This window comes from Malaya genurostris, chromosome 2 (assembly GCF_030247185.1).
Source record: "Malaya genurostris strain Urasoe2022 chromosome 2, Malgen_1.1, whole genome shotgun sequence".
Taxonomy (NCBI): domain Eukaryota; kingdom Metazoa; phylum Arthropoda; class Insecta; order Diptera; family Culicidae; genus Malaya; species Malaya genurostris.
In genome coordinates, this window is record NC_080571.1 from 246947205 (window position 1) to 246965946 (window position 18742).

The following is an 18742-nucleotide window of genomic DNA, read 5'->3' on the forward strand; positions in this document are numbered from 1 at the left end:
AGTTAATCAAAATATCCCAGAAATAGAACAAATTACAACTTCTCTCAGATCGTTGAGAGGCTTCGTACCACAAAGCCAATCTGCCAGCGCTTCTCGCTCCAGGAGGCTGGCTCTATATCACACCGCTCCCTGCTGTCCTGGTGGACCATATAGTGGCGAAGAATTATCATCGTCATCGGTAGCGGCAGCGTAGTCATCAGTTTGTATACAAACGCCGAGGTGAACGGACGTAACTTCGCTGGATATCGCACAACGTTGTAGGTTGACGCGTGTGTTTCCGAAGGTTGTTTGCGGTTTCCTCGGGTACAGCATACATACATATGTAACGGAAAAAGGGCGCAATTCATATTGTTGTCGGAAGGAAAAAAACGGAAGTGCTTGTCAGTCCAAGTGGATATAATTTCATACTTTCGTACTGTGCAGGACATGTGTCTCGAGAAGTGAGAACACATCGGTTAGGACGTCTGTTGGAAACTAATCGTTGCTGGTTAAAAAGTTGATTGATTCCGGTGTTTATCGTATCATAATCTATGACATATTTTGAACGAGAACTATCTGCTACTATCTTGCAGTTCTATTACTAAACCACGAGTGGCTTCAGTTGTATGATTGTGTACAAGATTGCAACCCAATCTTCTAACTTCCTAATGTGATTAGGACGCTCTGTGACAGATGGAAACCAATCAATTGACCTACAGAATCAAGTTCTAACCAATCGAAGCAGGATGCTATCAGTCAAACATTGATTCCATTACATAGGTATTTGAATTGAACTTCAGTGAATTCGTAAACCGATAAGAGCAACAAGAAGAAACGACAAGTGAATAAGCGGACCCAAATGTAGTAACTTTACTTTTAATGTTGAAAGCTTGTCCGTTGGAATGAGGAATGTTCGTCACTTAGCGCTAATCAGGTTTCATTTATCTTTTAAATCAAGGGAACCGTACCGATATTCACCGCGACACGTCTCACTCACTCATGTCTATTTTACTAAAATGTTACTTTTGGTAAAATATTATTTTTGGCTCAGGTCCGTACGCAGAATTTCTTTTTGGGAGTGGTCCTCAGATTTAAAAAAAAAACAATCTTACTGACGATTGCTTATGTATCAAATTCTAGGTGCGCCTTCAATACCTTCTGTGTTTTGAAAAAGTGAGTGCAGATTGTAAAATACATATAAATTAATAATAATTTCCAAATTCGCTTAGCCAATAATTGTGTTAAAATGGAAGATATCGATTTTTATCTCTCTCATATCATGTAGTTCCATAGATTGTCCAAATTCGATTTCCGGTTCCGTAATAACCAAATTCTCAGATATTGCTAATATTATTAATATTAAATTTCCGAATATTCTGGAAAATGTATGTTGAAAATCTTCTCAACTTGGCACTAAGCTGTCTGAATATCAAGGTCTTGTTTGTTGGTTTATTGTCTTTGATTAAATTTTTATACTTTGTAAAGACTTATGCACGGGTAAAAGTCTATTGCCGGTACAATGATTTTTTAATCATGATATCATGAACCATGCCTTCTTATGAAATTTCATGAGCAAAATGATTGATATCATGAAAATTTTCATGAAAGATGTTTTACTGTTCATGATATCAATCGTTTTGATCATGAAATCATGACTTAATATTCATAATAGACATGATTCATGATTTCATGATTTTAATCATGATTCCGGGAATAGATTTTTATCCGTGTGTTCACTGAATATTCATTACAAATTAAATTTTCCGTCTTTTGACAAATTAGGTCTTTATTAATTACATCGTATGAGGGATTAAATCACCTGTACAATTTATTTTTTTTTGTGATAGAAACAAGCGCCCTATGCATTGATCCGCCAGCCCGGGTGTTTTTATGGCCGCACTGTATGCGAAATTGCGAATTGAGCGTCGAAGAAAGTCGATTCTCCCCAATGATATACCTGAAGAGCTAAAGTCCAAGAACACTGAGTTTCCAACAGCATGGGGCAATCGATGTTATCATTCCATAAATCGGAAACGAAGAGCCGTTGAAGAAGTGCTCGTCTATTTTGGCAACAGTGATGGCATTTCACTAGAATGATACACGCTAGTGTAAGATTTATGTCTACACTGGGGGTGCAGTAAGCGAACTCTACCCAAAAAGGAAAGCGCACTTCTTCTCAGTGTCGAATAAACATACTTTGAGTGCGCAATAGTGTTTAAAGAAGCTGGTGCGAGTGAACCACATTCTTTTCGCATGAATCGCTCTCACGCGCTCTAGCCTAAATACACCTAAGTGATCACTTGTGCTTGCTAGTGAGAGACCACTTATGTGATTTGTTTTTTTTTAATTTATAGAAATAGCGCTGGCTTTTCTATAAAAATCTTTTTCTCAGAAAGGAAACGCGAAATTTTAACGATAAATTTAATTGAATATGGGTAACCGCTTATGCGAACCATACACCAAAGTGCTCATCGGCATGTACACTTCGGTGAAAATATCTGCGTTCACCTCAGAGATTTTGAAAGCTCTGTACAAGCACTTTGGTGTGATCCAGTGCTTTAGGCGAAAGAGAATAAACATGCGCTCTCATGATGCGTGCATACTCTATGTAACAGTGGTGTATATTTGTGAATGAGAAGAGCTCTCGTTGATTTTGTCAGTGTCAGGGGAGAAATTACACTTGCTCTTCGTCGCACAGAGTAAATGGACAGCTCTGTTTTGCAGATTGTATCCCTTATTCCAGAATACTTCGTACAACTGCGATGTACACACTACGATCGTTTTACTGTAGTCGGAAAAAAATTACTGACTTTCAAACAGCTGACGATCGTTTTGATTCCGATGACGATCGTTTTGATTCCGGAGTGAATTGATGAATCCATGTTTCATCCATTGTTACATGTCGACGCAAAAATTCCGGTTTGTGTATAAACACTGCCCAGAATCATCAACACGTCCCCGTTTTTGGTGAACAATGAGCAAACGGCTCACGTCAAATTCTCATGTAATACAAAGCCAACACGTTCTTTTGATATCTTTACGAGGTCAGCTAACTCACGCAACTTAACTTTTCGATCTTTCAAAACGATTTTGTGAATTTTTGTTTTTGTTTTCTGGTGTTACCGCCTCATTTGGACGTCCACTACTTTCTGCATCATCGGTGTCTCTACGACCACGTTTAAAGTCAGTAAACCAAAGTTTTATTGTTGTTACTAACCTCGGCGAATGACCGTAAGGTTAAAACCGAGGGTAAATAAAGCAACATAATAATAATAATAATAATAATAATAATAATAATAATATTGTTGTTTCTGATGGAGCGGAGTCACATTTCAAGCCATTGTTTCGCTTGAACGGTATTTTTCCCATCAAGAAGCAGTGTAAAATTAAAACACGAAATTGTTTTCGATCCATTGTTCTGAAAATAATAAAAGTAGCGTCACTCTTAGCACAATAACCCACAAACTAATGAATTGAACATCATGAAATTTTGACAGCTGTCTTTTAAAGGTTAGTGTTAACTGAAAAAAGGTGACTGCATTGAAACTAACACCATCTATGTGTTAAGCCCGGGACTTTTTAGCCCATGTGTTAAGATGACGCATAAATTTTTCACCCGTCATTGTTAATTTAATTGGAGCTGTATATGTCCAGCCAGCGACTGGCACCATTAAGAAGGTGACAAGCGATTTTAAATACACTCTCCTACTCAATGCTTGATCGGAGAAATAGGTATAAAGCGAGAGGACTAGTGTTGATGAACAGAGAAGATGTTTGGATGTGAGATATCGGTCGTGTGAGACGGCCAGGATGTAGACCATGTTCGATGTACGTTGCTACTGTGTCTGTTTCGAGTTTTGCAGTGGCTAAAACAAGATCAGAGTGGCGAAATGGTAGCGCGTATGCACGGAATGCATAAGAACGCAGGTTCGAGTCCTGTCTCTGAGCGTATCTTTTTCCAAAAATTCATCTTTTCTGTTAGTTTTTCTTTCACTTGGCTTCTCCAATATATATTTCCGCTCAGTCATTGCAAAAACTGAATCTAAAGTCGATTAACTGCTGAAATTTTTATTTTCGATCTGAATTTCTTTATCTAATTACGATTCAAAGAACAAACGCTGCACCATACAAATCAACTCCATTATCGGAAGAATATTATCGGAGAAAACTCTTCTCTAAACAGGTAAAATCTGATGAAACTTCCTACAATTTATATTATTTTATATAACCAAATATAATATACAATTACTATATTACAGAGTTACTACAAGAATAGAAGTGAAAAAATGAAATCTATTTCAAAAATAAATTACGAAAGATGCTGATTTCTAGATTTCTGATTTACGAAAGATGCTGATTTCGTCAGTTTGAAATCTGTGTGTCTTGAAAATGGTAGTATTTAGCAAAATTTTGTTCACACCATTTCGATTGAAAATTTTCCGTTCTTTCACAAAATCGTATCGGAAACAATGAAAAAATCTGTTTTAATCCAGCTTTGAAGTTTTTGACAATCTATTTCCAAAGCCAGAACCCGGAAATCGTCACAGTCGTAAAAAGTCTCTGCGACCGTCGTATAACCAGATCTACAAGTTCAAATAAGTATAAAATCTTTTTTTGAAAATTTCGTACTTATCTGTGTCGTAAATTTTATGACGATTAGACATTTGACCAACATATAATAAGTTAAGTGAAAAAACTATTCCATTGAAATGTTGAGTATGGAGACAAAGACTTTGTTCGAATTAAAGCTGGCTGATTTACCTCTCATGCATTTTTTCCGTTGAGCCAACTAAACGAAAACTTGTGAAAAATTCTCGTGAAATTGAAAGATTATCACTTATCACGCTGTAACACCGAAACCGGAAGTCGGATTCGGATCGACATGTCGGGGATTTTATTAAAATTTTCAAGACCTTTTATTTCCAACTCAATTTGTGAAAATCGGTTAAGAAATTCCCGAGAAAATTGAGTGCGCATTTTCTCATAAATTTACCCATATTACCTTGTTATTCCTGAGCCGGAAGTCGGATACAGATGAAATTCAATATCAGACTATGGGAGCATAAGACCTCACGTTTGAATTTAGGTTTGTGAAAATCGGTTCAGCAATTTCGGAAAAAGTGAGTGACTTTTTTCCATTGAATATCACCATGTAATTCCGGAACCGGAAACCATCTCTGAGAAAATTGAGTGACATTATTTGTCACATACAAACAGACATACATACATTCATACAAACAGACATTTTGTGATATCGACAAACTGAATCGAATGGTATATGGCGCTCGGCCCTCCGGGGTCCGGTTATAAGGTCGGTTTTTACAACGATTGCATATCCAGGCTATAAAGAACTGTTGTGAATGAATTATTTTTTAATTACTACAGATAAATTATTGTTTCAACTACAGAAAGCAGTAACCTGCTCAATTCGTGGGCCGTCAGCTCAGAATATTTTCTTAGAACCAATATTCTGGAACAAACTGGAGATTTCCACCAGGAATGAGTGTTTCGTAATCCCATGAATTTCCTCGAACATGGACGGATCGAAAAATAAAGTGGAGCCGGGAAAATCCATGCATGCATCCCAAGGCAATATGCAAACAACGGTATTTCTCTGGATCCTGAAATAAAAACATGTTCTGTCGGTTGTCTTAAAGCAGTTTTGAACCCAAGCTGTTCAACTCAAATGTAGGTCAGTCGCAGAATCTTTTTCTCCGACAATTTTCGGATGCAGAATAGCATCGGGATGGACTGGCATGAGTAGTGATTAGATTCTGGTTCTCCCGGTTTTTGTTTTAACTCATGTTTATAGGACTTCTTCGTTTTTGTTTTTGGAACTTCGCACTAAATGATGGTTTATAGTTTTAAACATACTTCACTCTGTTGCTCCGGAACCGGAGGTCAAATCCGAACAAAAGTCAAAAGCAGTTTATGTTTATAGACGCAGACTCTTTCATTTGAGTCTAAGTTGATGATTATCTATATCAGTTATCTCGGAGAAAATGAAGAAAGTTTTGTTTTTAAGTTTTTAGCCACCGTTTTCAGTACTTTTGGAACCTGGAGCTGAGAACCGGTATAGCTTCAGCTATACCGGTTTGTTTGGCCAGCAACTAGCATAATTTTTAGAATTTTTATCGTTTAACGCATCGAATTTCGACTTGCCATAATACAACACGTTAGAAAGAATGGTGACAACACGTAGTGAATAAAAGTACATGAAAACAACAAAAAGATTTGTCTCTTTCTCTTCGTTTCATCATATTTTTTTATGTGAATATGTCTCACTTTACTACAGAGCGTCTTTCTAAAATTCGCCCTGTAGAAGAATGGGTAGAACTTAATCGTGAATATCTCGACCTGTACTAAACGCAACAACAGAATTCTTCCTCCATGCCATCAGAAATATGATCATCAATTTTTGATTCAATTACAACAGTATAAGATAACCCTAAATAACACAAACTTTTAGATATATTGAGTAAAACTCATTACGATTGCTTACCTTTTTCACACTCGGACGATGGTTTTGATGCAGTAAGGCAAAATGTTTAACTGGACAAATTATGGATTGGATTTTAGAACTGACAAATTAAACTGGAATTTCGGGTCTAAATTCAGAACTGGGATTATTAGAATTTAGTTGCAGAATTCAGTTTCAGAGTTTAGTTCCAGATTACAGATTTAGAATCCAAAACCATGAATCTGGAACTGAATCCTATTTCTGGATTCTGGAACTGGTTTCTTGACTAAAGGCTCCTTAATTTATTCTAGGAATTCGAGTCCAGAATTCGCATGTAGGATATCAACATCAGATTTCTGGAACAAACTTCAGGATTCCAAATTCCGGAACACATGGATTCTGAAAATGAGCTCAGTTCTAGAACTAAAACCGGTTTCCGGTTTTGAGTACATGAGCATTTTTCTGGTACTTCCGGAACTAGGAACGTTGATCCGGTATATCCAAAATCAACGTATTTGTCAAGTTATCAAGAGAAACCTCAATGATCACTCTTTGGAATACGGCCAGACGAATGAAGAATCGTAACGTAGAAAATGAGAGTGAGGAATACTCTAACCGATGGATATTTGATTTTGCGAGGAAAGTTTGCCCAGATTCTTTTCCTACGCAGAGCATTATTAGGGAGTCTTCTCCAAATAATGGTTGTAACAATAACGCTCCTGGGTTGGACAGAATTAAATTCAACTTGGTGAAGAATCTGCCCGACTTTGCAAAAAGGCGTTTGTTGGAATTGTTCAACAAGTTTCTTGAGCAAAATATTGTTCCACCTGACCCGAGTAACCCCATGCACACTAAGACAATTTACAGATGATGGCGTGGTTTCAGTTACTGGACCCAAGGCTATTAATCTGGAAAAACCATTGCAAGATACCTTAGATAACTTGTCCGTTTAGGCTGATCATCTGGGTATCGAATTCTCTACGGAGAAAACAGAACTGGTCGTCTTTTCAAGAAAGCTTCATATGATGGGAAGAATGATCCAACAGGTTTTGACTTTTAAATACCTCGGGGTGTGGTTTGATTCCAAATGCACGTGGGGAGGCTTCATTTAGGCTTCAAGAATCAGCATCTGTTTAAATAGCAGAGTTAGCAGCAGTTCATTATAATTTGAGTGTAATCGTCACATTATCTCCAAACCATTATTTTCTCTTCACAGATAGTCTGAGTGCAATTGAAGCCTTTCGCTCAAACGCTACTGACAAAAATGAACCGTTTTTCTTGGGAAAAATGAAACAGTGTCTGAACGACATATTGAATACTAATTATCAATTCACAATAGTTTGGATCCCGGCTCATTGCTCCATTCCAGGCAATGAAAGAGCCGATATTTTAGCCAAACGTGGTGCTATTTATGAGAGACCGATTGCTTCCAACGAATTCTCTAGCGCGTCTCGCAAAAGAACACTTGCCAGCTGGCAAGCTTCTTGGGATGAAGCTGATTTGGGTCGGTGGATGCACTCAATTATTCCTAAAATATCGACAAAGGTATAGTTCAGGGGACTAGATGTGAGTAGAGACTTCATTCGTACGGTGTTCAGACTCATGTCCAATCACTACACGTTAAATGCACATCTCCTTCGAATTTGACTTTCCGAGACTAATCATTGTGCTTGTGGCGAAGGTTATCGCGATATTGATCATGTCGTTTGGACATGCGTGGAGTATCGTGATGTCAGAGCTCAACTAATAAATTCCTTGCGTACTCAAGGTAGACTATCCAATGTCCCAGTTCGCGACATTCTTGTTTGTCGTTACCTTCCTTACATGAAACTTCTTTATCATTTCATTAAGTCCATTGGAATTCCATTTTAAATTTTATTTTATGTTAGACCTCTTTCTCTCCCATGAGTTCAACCAATAGCCAGCTATATTATATGAATAAAAGTGATGAACTGATACAAACAAACCTAGATAGATAGTTATAAGATCATGTACAAAATAAATGTATTTTATTTCAAATAATTTATAATAGCAAATCGCTTGATAAAAACAGTGTTTAGATTAACTAGTGAATACCATCATACTAATATGATATTCGAAACGTACTTGATTTTATTTATTTATTTGTCGTCAATCAAAAGTAGACCATAAGGATAATTACAATAATCGTCTTAAATTTGTAAACTATTCTAAATAGATTCTAAATAGATGTATAATTTATTATGAGTTAAATAATAATAATTGGCTTACCGAATAGAACTGAAATATTGCTTTAGTTTGTTTTTTGACATAGTGAAATCGACTGCTTCTGAATGCTTGTTGTATACAGCCATCAATTGATTTATTGGCCCATTTTTCGCATAGTTTGTTCGCTGGTGGTTTGTAATAAAAATATTTCGATTTCTTAAACGCCGAGATGGTATGTAAAAATTTAGATTGGACAGGAGTTGACTGGAATCTATGCGATTCGAGACAATGTCATTTACAAATGAGACCATTGAAAATTCTCTGCGTTCTTTTAATGTTTGAATACTTATTAGCATACAGCGGGCTTTATATGACGGAAGAGGAAGTCTTGTCCAACCTAATTTACGAAGTGCAAATAACAAAAATTGTTTTTGAACTGATTCTATTCGATCTTCCCATGTGATTAAGTAAGGTGACCAAACTAAGCTACAGTATTCTAGTAATGACCGAACATAGGCAATGTATAATGTTTTAATTGTATACGGATCATGAAAACAGTAACAAAATCGTTTTATGAATCCTAGCATGTTATTGGCTCTGTTTATGATTGTATTATAATGGTCAACAAAAGTCATTTTAGAATCTAGTATTATTCCTAAGTCCCTAATTCTTTCGCATTTTTGAACTGTTTGACTTCCAAGAGTAAGTATCAAGTCAGGTGTATTTCGTTTTTTACTGAACGTTATTCTACTGTATTTTTTCACATTTAGTTGAAGTTTAGCCTAAAGTACTATATATTGTGGATGCCACGGCGAAGAAAAACTTATGTACAGGGTGATTTTTTAAGAGCTTGAGAACTTTTTTAAACAATAAAACGCATAAAATTTGCAAAATCTCATCGGTTCTTTATTTTAAACGTTAGATTGGTACATGACATTTACTTTTTGAAGATAATTTCATTTAAATGTTGACCGCGGCTGCGTCTTAGGTGGTCCATTCGGAAAGTCCAATTTTGGGCAACTTTTTCGAGCATTTCGGCCGGAATAGCCCGAATTTCTTCGGAAATGTTATCTTCCAAAGCTGGAATAGTTACTGGCTTATTTCTGTAGACTTTAGACTTGACGTAGCCCCACAAAAAATAGTCTAAAGGCGTCAAATCGCATGATCTTGGTGGCCAACTTACCGGTCCATTTCTTGAGATGAATTGTTCTCCGAAGTTTTCCCTCAAAATGGCCATAGAATCGCGAGCTGTGTGGCATGTAGCGCCATCTTGTTGAAACCACATGTCAACCAAGTTCAGTTCTTCCATTTTTGGCAACAAAAAGTTTGTTAGCATCGAACGATAGCGATCGCCATTCACTGTAACGTTGCGTCCAACAGCATCTTTGAAAAAATACGGTCCAATGATTCCACCAGCGTACAAACCACACCAAACAGTGCATTTTTCGGGATGCATGGGCAGTTCTTGAACGGCTTCTGGTTGCTCTTCACTCCAAATGCGGCAATTTTGCTTATTTACGTAGCCATTCAACCAGAAATGAGCCTCATCGCTGAACAAAATTTGTCGATAAAAAAGCGGATTTTCTGCCAACTTTTCTAGGGCCCATTCACTGATTTGCAAGCGTTGCTCGTTAGTAAGTCTATTCATGATGAAATGTCAGAGCATACTGAGCAAATAATAATGCATGAAAATCATAACCTCAAAAAATCTGAGCAAATACTAATGCATGAAAATCCTAACCTCAAAAAAATCACCTTTTATATTGCCTACGAAATAAACGTGTTTATGAAAAAAAAATGAAAGTCTCAACATTGTATACCCAAAACATCAATTTTCGACCAGTAAAGCAGTAAAAAGGGAAAGAAAACAATGAGCGTATTTTATTTGCTGCGATGTTACCATTCATATGGACACTGAGAATAAGCTTTAAGCAGTAATTAAATTTTAAAGCAACATTTCCAGCCTTTATTTACAATCTTTCCAGAGAATGTTGCCAGGAAAGAGACTTAACTTTTCGTATTCCCCTTTTTCTACTAATTTACGCAGGTAGAGCAGTGAAACCGCCATTTTTCATCCCGAGTTTTGTTATCACCGACGAAAGAGGCCATATCTTTCATCGTATGACCCCATACCGTAAAGCATTATGATGGTAAGATGGTACGAGATTCGACCTTTTGTGCACGGTGCTACATTAGCCTCTGATAAGCTTTTTGGGGTTTTCCTTGCCCCTGATTGAATTAGGTCGTGTACTGATGCCGAAGAAGAATGTTTTCGTTGGGTATTATTTCATTCTGATACCTTATAAATTGCTGATTGCCTCCAAAAGTTATCATTCCCAATGATACCAATAATTCAAATTAAAGCTCAGGTTATTTCATAAAGTTAAAAATGTTATTTTTTGCATCGTTATCGATTGTGTCATCATCAGGGAACTTATCTAATTACAGAACACTAATTAGAGAAGTTTCTCGACTACCGAATTGAATGCCGATTGATTGAATGGCACCCAGGGTAAAACACTGCACCGACATGACTTTCAGTCTCGGATCAGCTGCTTGATGTTATTGTTCCGACCATTTACTTGACCCGACCCACAAAGCAATATCCCTTTGAAGAACTATAGTATGTTGCAGATTTTTTTTTCTTCTAGCAGTTAATTTATGTCCTTGTTTACCAACACAGACAGGCAAAAAGAAATGGTAATATAAAATCATGGAAAGATCCAAAGCTAAAGAGCAATTCCTACCAAAATTGGAAATACATTTTGGCTCAGCGAGGAGGAAGTAATAAATTCAATAACTTGACGCCATCCTGTAGAAACAGAAAGGGACCGTCTATAAGTGTACGGCGAATTGGCAGAAAAAATGCGACGACATCGGAACGCAAATGATGTTATTTTTCGACAATCCTATAATTTCCACATCAGTGATGAGCCCGCTTGCACAAAAATTATTATTTTTACATCTTCAGAATAATGAAATAGGGGCCTGAGTTTTTGGTGCATTTCTCTGTACTTTCATTTCCCGCATTTCAATTAAATTTATCCTTAGCACATCCATCATTGAATTAGATTGCGAAACTGATTTTGTACTTTCCGTTCGTGTAATATGAACGTCTGCCTTAGATTAAGTTCTCCATTTTTTTTAATACCACGATGATCTAATATTTTAATTCATAAGCGATATGGATGATTTTGAATATTAGTACTATAAGGAGCTTATATTTGAAATATTAAACAAAAGAACAGTAAATGAATAAAATTACAAAAAGTCAATGGCCATAAATTTCATTTTCGTCTAATAATATTCGATTAAAAATGAAAATTTACCGCACTGGTTTTGGGGCGCCAAAACAAACGGTGTCACTCGTTAATCCGCTATCCGCTATCCTAGGTACGAAACTGTTGTAGACCCAATATTTTCAGCAGTAAATCTATTCTATTTACATTTTTTCAATTTATTGTTTATTTATTTGAGTCGCTTGTACTTTTACTGCATCATGGTAGATTTATTTAGACAAAACCTCAAACTAACTAAGTCAAACTGTGCAACGTTTGAAACCAATTGACCTTGGTCGAGAAAGCTGCAGTGTCGGTAATGAGATCACAACACTGTTTCTGTATTTAATACTACCAAATAACCAAATTTGTATTTCATACAACGATTTTTTATTGAAATTGTGACAAAAGAAAATCTGGTTTGGTATAGCAAATATTGTTCCTTGATCCAGATCCGACTTTCGGTTCCGAAATTATAGCGCGATAAGTGAATGCTGTTTGAATATTTCTATATCAGGTAGAGGAATGTTGTTATCGTTCTGGAACGTAGTGGAACGTTTTCAAAGCGCGCGACGAACAGTCGAGTAGGTGGCAGTAGTGTTTCTAACATAAGCAAATCAAACATTTACACAGGATTTTGAAAAAAAAAATTGTTCGAGCCTGTATATTTGTTATCTGTGGTCTAGAATTGCGGAAGTGCAAATTTTCGAAAAATACACCAGAGGCTAAACTAAACTAACAATTTTTCATTTGAATCATTTTACGAAAAAAAACCTTTTTCTTTCCTATCGCTCATCCGGTAGAGACGTTTGAGAATTATTGTATCTTATTATCGCTTATGTATCTTTTATAACTGAGAATTGATGACACCAGCCGGTGCACGACTTTCTATGTTAAGAACAATATAACAAAATTAATTTTCAACTCAAATAGTACATTACTGCGCTCGCCTTGGGGCTTTCAGTATCATCTTGTTGAAAAACAAAATTTATCTAGACCACTTTTTAAGTATTTCTAGTAACACTAAGGCTGTGGACCATGTCGCGAATTATTTTAACTTTCAGTAAAAATTTGTCAGTTGAGCAGTTAGCAGTTTGTCGTTATAAAACATAACCCTGCTCGAGAGCTTGGTTGTTTTGGGCAGTTCGACAGTAAAATTATTCTTCGAATGTCTAAGAGGGGGACGGGGGGTTAAATAATCCAAATTTTGGTGTACAGTGTTTATGGATGGTTCCCTAATGAGCTTTGACGTTTACGTCACTTATATCATTATATCCCCGGAAACGTAAGTGACGGCCATTTGAACTTCAAACCTGTTTAATGAACACACAGTAGCATAAAAACAAGCCTAAGTTTATTGAAATCGGTGAAATCGATTCACCCTTCTCCGAGAAAAGAGAGCGGTAAAAATAAAGTGCGTTTTGTTTGTTACACCACTTGTACCATCATATCTCTGGAACCAGAAGTAAAAGAGTTTTGATCTTCGAACTTAAGGTGAAATGTAGTCTAAAAAAAGGCGCACAAAATTTTAACCATTTGAGTTGACTGAATCGTCGCACAAAGCATAACAAGAAAAACCGATACATAGAAACCGAGTATATTTCTAGTGATTTAGCGCAGGGGGCTTACCACTCGTTTTGTTGGGTTGTAAAAAGATTCAGTTATTCGTAACGGATTTTTGAATCCTTCACACTTTGAATATATCCTAATTCAATCGTTACTGTTAGTGATTACTATTATATTAGAACTATGAAGCAAGAGTAATTATGATTGATTAACCTGGGGTTATATGTACACTGAGGTCTTTTTTTATGCGACTTTTTTATGCGAATTTTCAGCGTTATGCGTTTTTTATGCAAAGTTTCAGAGATATGCGGTTTTTTTATGCGAAGTTTCAGAGTTATGCGGTACGTAAACTCGCATAAAAAAAGACTTGAGTGTATATGTATTGACTAAGTTGCTTACCTGAGTTTAGTAGCAGTTTAGTAGCAAGCATGGATTCTCCTTCAAAAGAACGATTGAAGACAAGAAAACATTCAAGTATTTTCGGTATCTTTGACAGAAATTCACCAGAGCCATCACGCCGATGAGATGAAATTTATGTAAAAGTATTCACTTGACACGAATGATAGAGTGTGGTCTAATTTCTTTATCGAATAAAACACGTTAAATAAATTACTGGACTGGAATTACTGCCAATGTATTCCTATTATGTCAATAGGATCGTAGTACTAGTTGTGTAATGCTATGAATCGGCTGCAAAGTCTGTCGAAACAGAAACGCCAAATTCCACAATAAACGTAATACCAAGAAAGTCTGTGTTTTGCTTGGCGATGTTTATTTGAATTTTTTTATCCTATACAATTATACGGAGATTGTGCCAAATACATTTTATTCTGATCCTCTATTCAGTAGAATGAAACATTTTCCATGAACATATATATTTTTGAATTCTGGTTCTAGCACCAATATTATATTTTGAAATGTTCTACATGAACGATATACTTGGCTTGTATTCATTTCATTCAGTAGCCTGTCAAGGTTGAGTTTTTAGTTTTGCTATAATGAATTGCTACAATCTGAAATAATACTTATTATATTATATTACATAGCCATACATTATTGTTTCAGCAATATCAATGCATTGAACTCAACATACTTGGACATTATAAAAGACAGTTACTTAGAAAATAAACGATTTCTTACAATAACTATTTTATTGTATTCAACTCGTTTTTATTTCTACACAAAGCCCAATGCTGCATAAATTCGTGTCATAATTTGATATGTAATTTTTTCTCACGATAAAATGCCTCCGTGCCCACCGTGCATTTCTCACACCATCTCAATACGAAACAGCAGCGCGCAAGCAATAAAAAAAATACGGAAAAGTTTATGTAAACTTTTCCAAATTTTGGTTGTTTTGGGTAAAGTTTTATAATTTCTAGTTCCATTTTTAGATTCTTTGTGAAATTTAGCTACAAACACTACTTTTCAGTTCTAAAACCATCACCGTGGAACGGAACAGTAGCCGTTTATACATTTCAAAAACCAATTACGGCTCGGCAAAGCAACATTCAATTTTTCAAGTTGTGATAAATTGAATTGCAAAAATTTAAGTGTTTTTAGTTTTTCGAAAGTCGGTCTAGTTTTTGAATAATTGATCAAAAACGCGACGCGCGCATTCCGCATCATTAATGACTTAATAGTAGCTTTCAAGCAAACGTAACTTTGTTGGAATCGGCTCAGGTATATCTGAAAAAATTGAACGGTAAAAAAACAACGCGTTTTGTCGGTTACATCTCCGGAACCAGAAGTCAAAGCCATTTGATCTTCTAATTTGATCAATGGTCCAATAGTAGCTTTCAAAAGAGCCTAAGCATGTTGAAATTGGTTCAGTTATCTTCGAGAAAATTGAGCTGTAAATAATCGTTGACTGATGTACACACATACACAAAGACATTTTCCGATCTCGTCGAGCTGAGTCGAATGGTATATAATACTAAGGATCTGTGAGGCTCCTTTCGAAAGTCGGTTTCTTCCAGCAATTCTATTACCTTTCAGTAACGAAATGCAATTTTTAGTAATAATGGAAAGTTTTAGTAGGAAAAAAAAACATAACGAGGAGGAAGTTATGAAATGTGGATCCACAATCTACCAGTAAGTGGTAAAAGAGTACCTATACAAAAGCTTGAAACAAAATATATGCATTCATAATAAATGAGGTCCCGAAACTAATGTCTTGGTACTAGTAAATCGTCACGCGTAAATCCGACATCACTTTCTACTGAGTTTAAGTACTTTATCGTGTTCTTGATTAACTACCAATAAAATTGGTACCACATACATGGTACACATAATGCATAATGAACGTGAAATTATGTAGATGCAGTAACATACCGAAGAACGGTCGATAAAGCATTATTTTTCCTGGAATTGAACTAACTGATAACGTGTGACTGCATTTCTCTACAGTTAAATCCAGTCACCGAAAGCAAAATAAGCATTATCTTTCGAAAGAGACGAAAACACGGGAAATTCTCTATACAGCCATTATTGTCCTTTGTTCGAGCTCCCGCTGTGTTTACCCCTGGTCGATCCCGAGTGAGCTAGTTAGCTGACTGTACCGAGTTTTGATGCTGGGATGTTACACACAGAAAATGGAGCATGTTTAAAATAACAAAACTGGTAGTAGATTTTTAAATTTGATTTATGATGATTTCTGGCTAGAATATGATTATTTTGAACTAATTTCTCCCTTCAACATGAACATTGTGTCCTGTTTGATTTGAATCAAAATGTTGGTCTAGTCAAATGAAACAATTATTTGGCATGACTGATTTTATTATTGGAATAAACTATCTATTTATTAATTGTTTACCAAAGTTGACCTGATGTTATGTGTCTATGTCTATGTCTACTGCATCCAAAACAGATTTTGTTCAATTTATCTTTGGTCTTATTTGTGTAATGATACAACTAAGCTTACTGTTTAAATGAACCATATTAGTTTTATTTCTTGTAAACCAGAGAAGTTTTTTGCCGCGTGAATATTTCAGAGCATTTTTTTTTTCTCCCGCGGATAAAGTTTGTGTGCGTTTTATAAGTAAAATTTTATCTGCTTCTTCCATTTCCTAGAGAGTTTTTTTTATTATTCAAGCGTATGTATTGATAGTTAATAATATTTTTGAACGATGCACATTTTTCTTTACGAAATAATATTTGTTGCAAATATCTGGACCGGAATGAGGCAGTGCCAAATCATTGGATACTAATTAAAATACCAAAGCTTGATTGTGATATGTGCATAATTCGAACGTTTCGCGACAAAATATTTAAAATATTAGAAATACCAATCAAAAGCTTTTTAAGAATTTTAAAACGAATATAAATCGAAATGCAAGTAGCTTCAAAAATTAACTTGCAAATTAAATTGAAAGAAATTTTTTCATTCGTGAAAACCGAACAAAAATGTATGATTATAACAAACAAAAGTGTTGATTGTAAAAACTAAATTCAAGTACATTTATTTCAACTAAAAAGTATCAACTTTAACTTGAGTTCGTTCACTTAAAACAATTTTTTCAAATTGAATTTACTGTGAAAATGTTTGTCAATAAATCGACAGCTTTATTTACTTTCTCTTTTCATTATTACGGAGCCATTCTTGAAAGTTTCCCTTATAAATCGAAGTAGTTTTTACTTGAAAGTAAATCGTGGAAGACAAAGTAAACAAAAAGAAACAGTCATATGCAGTTAGGCCCTTTTGTCGTGGGACTATCGATATGTTATTTTTATCAAATTATTGATTGAAACAAACTAATTCAAAGACAAAAATTAATTATCATGTTTTGTAGTTCCATGCAACGATATTTGCTATTTTAAACTAGATTTTACCACGATTTAAATAAGAAAAAATTATTGGATAAAACCCAAATTTGGTTATCTTTACATTTTTTTTCTCTGCGTGTACAGCAGTAGTTTGCTACCATCCGGTGTGGCTAGCTACGCCTGGAACATTTCCTTTAAGTGTTTTATTGCTGGCAACGACCGCGACTTCAACAACGAATTCAAGCAAGAACTAGTGCCTCGAAACGAGAAAAGTTTTTCAAACGTGATGAAACATAATCGGAAAGATATTTCGATTACATACGAGCAACGCTCCCTAGAAGATGATTGGTAACATAAAAGTATTACGTAGTTACTCTGAAAAAAAAAAGTTTTTATTTGTTCCCAACTCTCAATTAAGAAGCTCATAATTCATGATTCAGATCAATCTAGCGCAGTACTCTCCATAGAAGAAATTGATCTCATGAGGGAAAAGTTACAATTGAAATTGGGGACATTTTGAATGGGAGAAAATCTGGAATGAATGCTTAATGAATCTACTCCAAGATTTAGGGAACGGCGAGTGATGTGATGCTCTCCAGAGGGACTGAGAAATAAATTTAATCTGGTAACTTCGGTAGAGGGCATACCCTGCCTTACTATTCGTAAAATATTGTGCGATATTGTGAATAAATATGGGAATAGTGCACATTGGATCAAGAAATAAATGTGCTTATTTTGAGTAGGTCTGGTTACTTACTTTAAACACAACGCATTGTTCATCGCAACACATTGTTTACCATTCATTTTACGGATTCCGAAAAATAAAGTAATCAGAATCCTAAGACGGAATCAAGTTGCACGAAACTTATTCCGTTTAGAGCGTTCTGCCTAGATCAAAACATTATTGTTCAAATAATTGTTGACCGCTAACGAAACCGCAGGCCGAGCGTTACCGTAATGGTAAAAATGGATTTGGTCCTATATTCTTAATAGCTTGAGTAATTTTCTGAAATCTTTTGAATACCAGATGTATTCTCTATTAATTTCCGGTTTTTTCGATAAATAGCATTACATGTTTTGTTATGTTATTAGTAAACCATTCGTTTCGTTGTATTGATAGTCGAAACTGGGTTTACGTTTTACAAAAAAAAAACATTTTTGGTTTGATATTACATTACCGCTGATAATGACTAAGTTACACTCAAGTCGCACAAAAACCGCAATTCTAAAATTCCTATAAAAAATCGCATAATTTAGAAAATTCGCATAAAAAATCGCAATACTAAGGAAAAAAAATTTCTTAAAAATTCATGAAACCTCAAGATCTTGTGTTATCTCGAAAAAAAATTATTTTGAATATCGACTTTGGAACTTGAAATATTCGAAATCGATCATTTTTTTCCAGTCAAATGTTTAGGAAATAACAAGTAAACTTTGAAAATTTGCTGAAAAAAATCCCACAGATTTGAAAATTCGAACGATTGTTTCTAAAATCACTCATTGATTC

At 35.4% G+C, this 18742-nt stretch overlaps 1 protein-coding gene across 10 annotated transcripts in view; it reads left to right on the forward strand.

Annotated features, from left to right (window-relative positions):
- Nucleotides 1–207: 207 nt before the first annotated feature.
- Nucleotides 208–18742, forward strand: part of LOC131428544 (arrestin domain-containing protein 3-like) — a 69999-nt gene continuing 51464 nt past the window's right edge. For 2 of the 10 annotated variants that reach the window (XM_058592560.1, XM_058592567.1), the window contains exon 1: nt 209–303. The gene's annotated coding sequence lies outside the window, so the exon portion shown is untranslated. Of the gene's footprint in view, nt 841–18742 lie in introns of all 10 variants that reach the window. The other 8 variants (XM_058592565.1, XM_058592569.1, XM_058592561.1 and 5 more) reach the window with 6 other exon arrangements.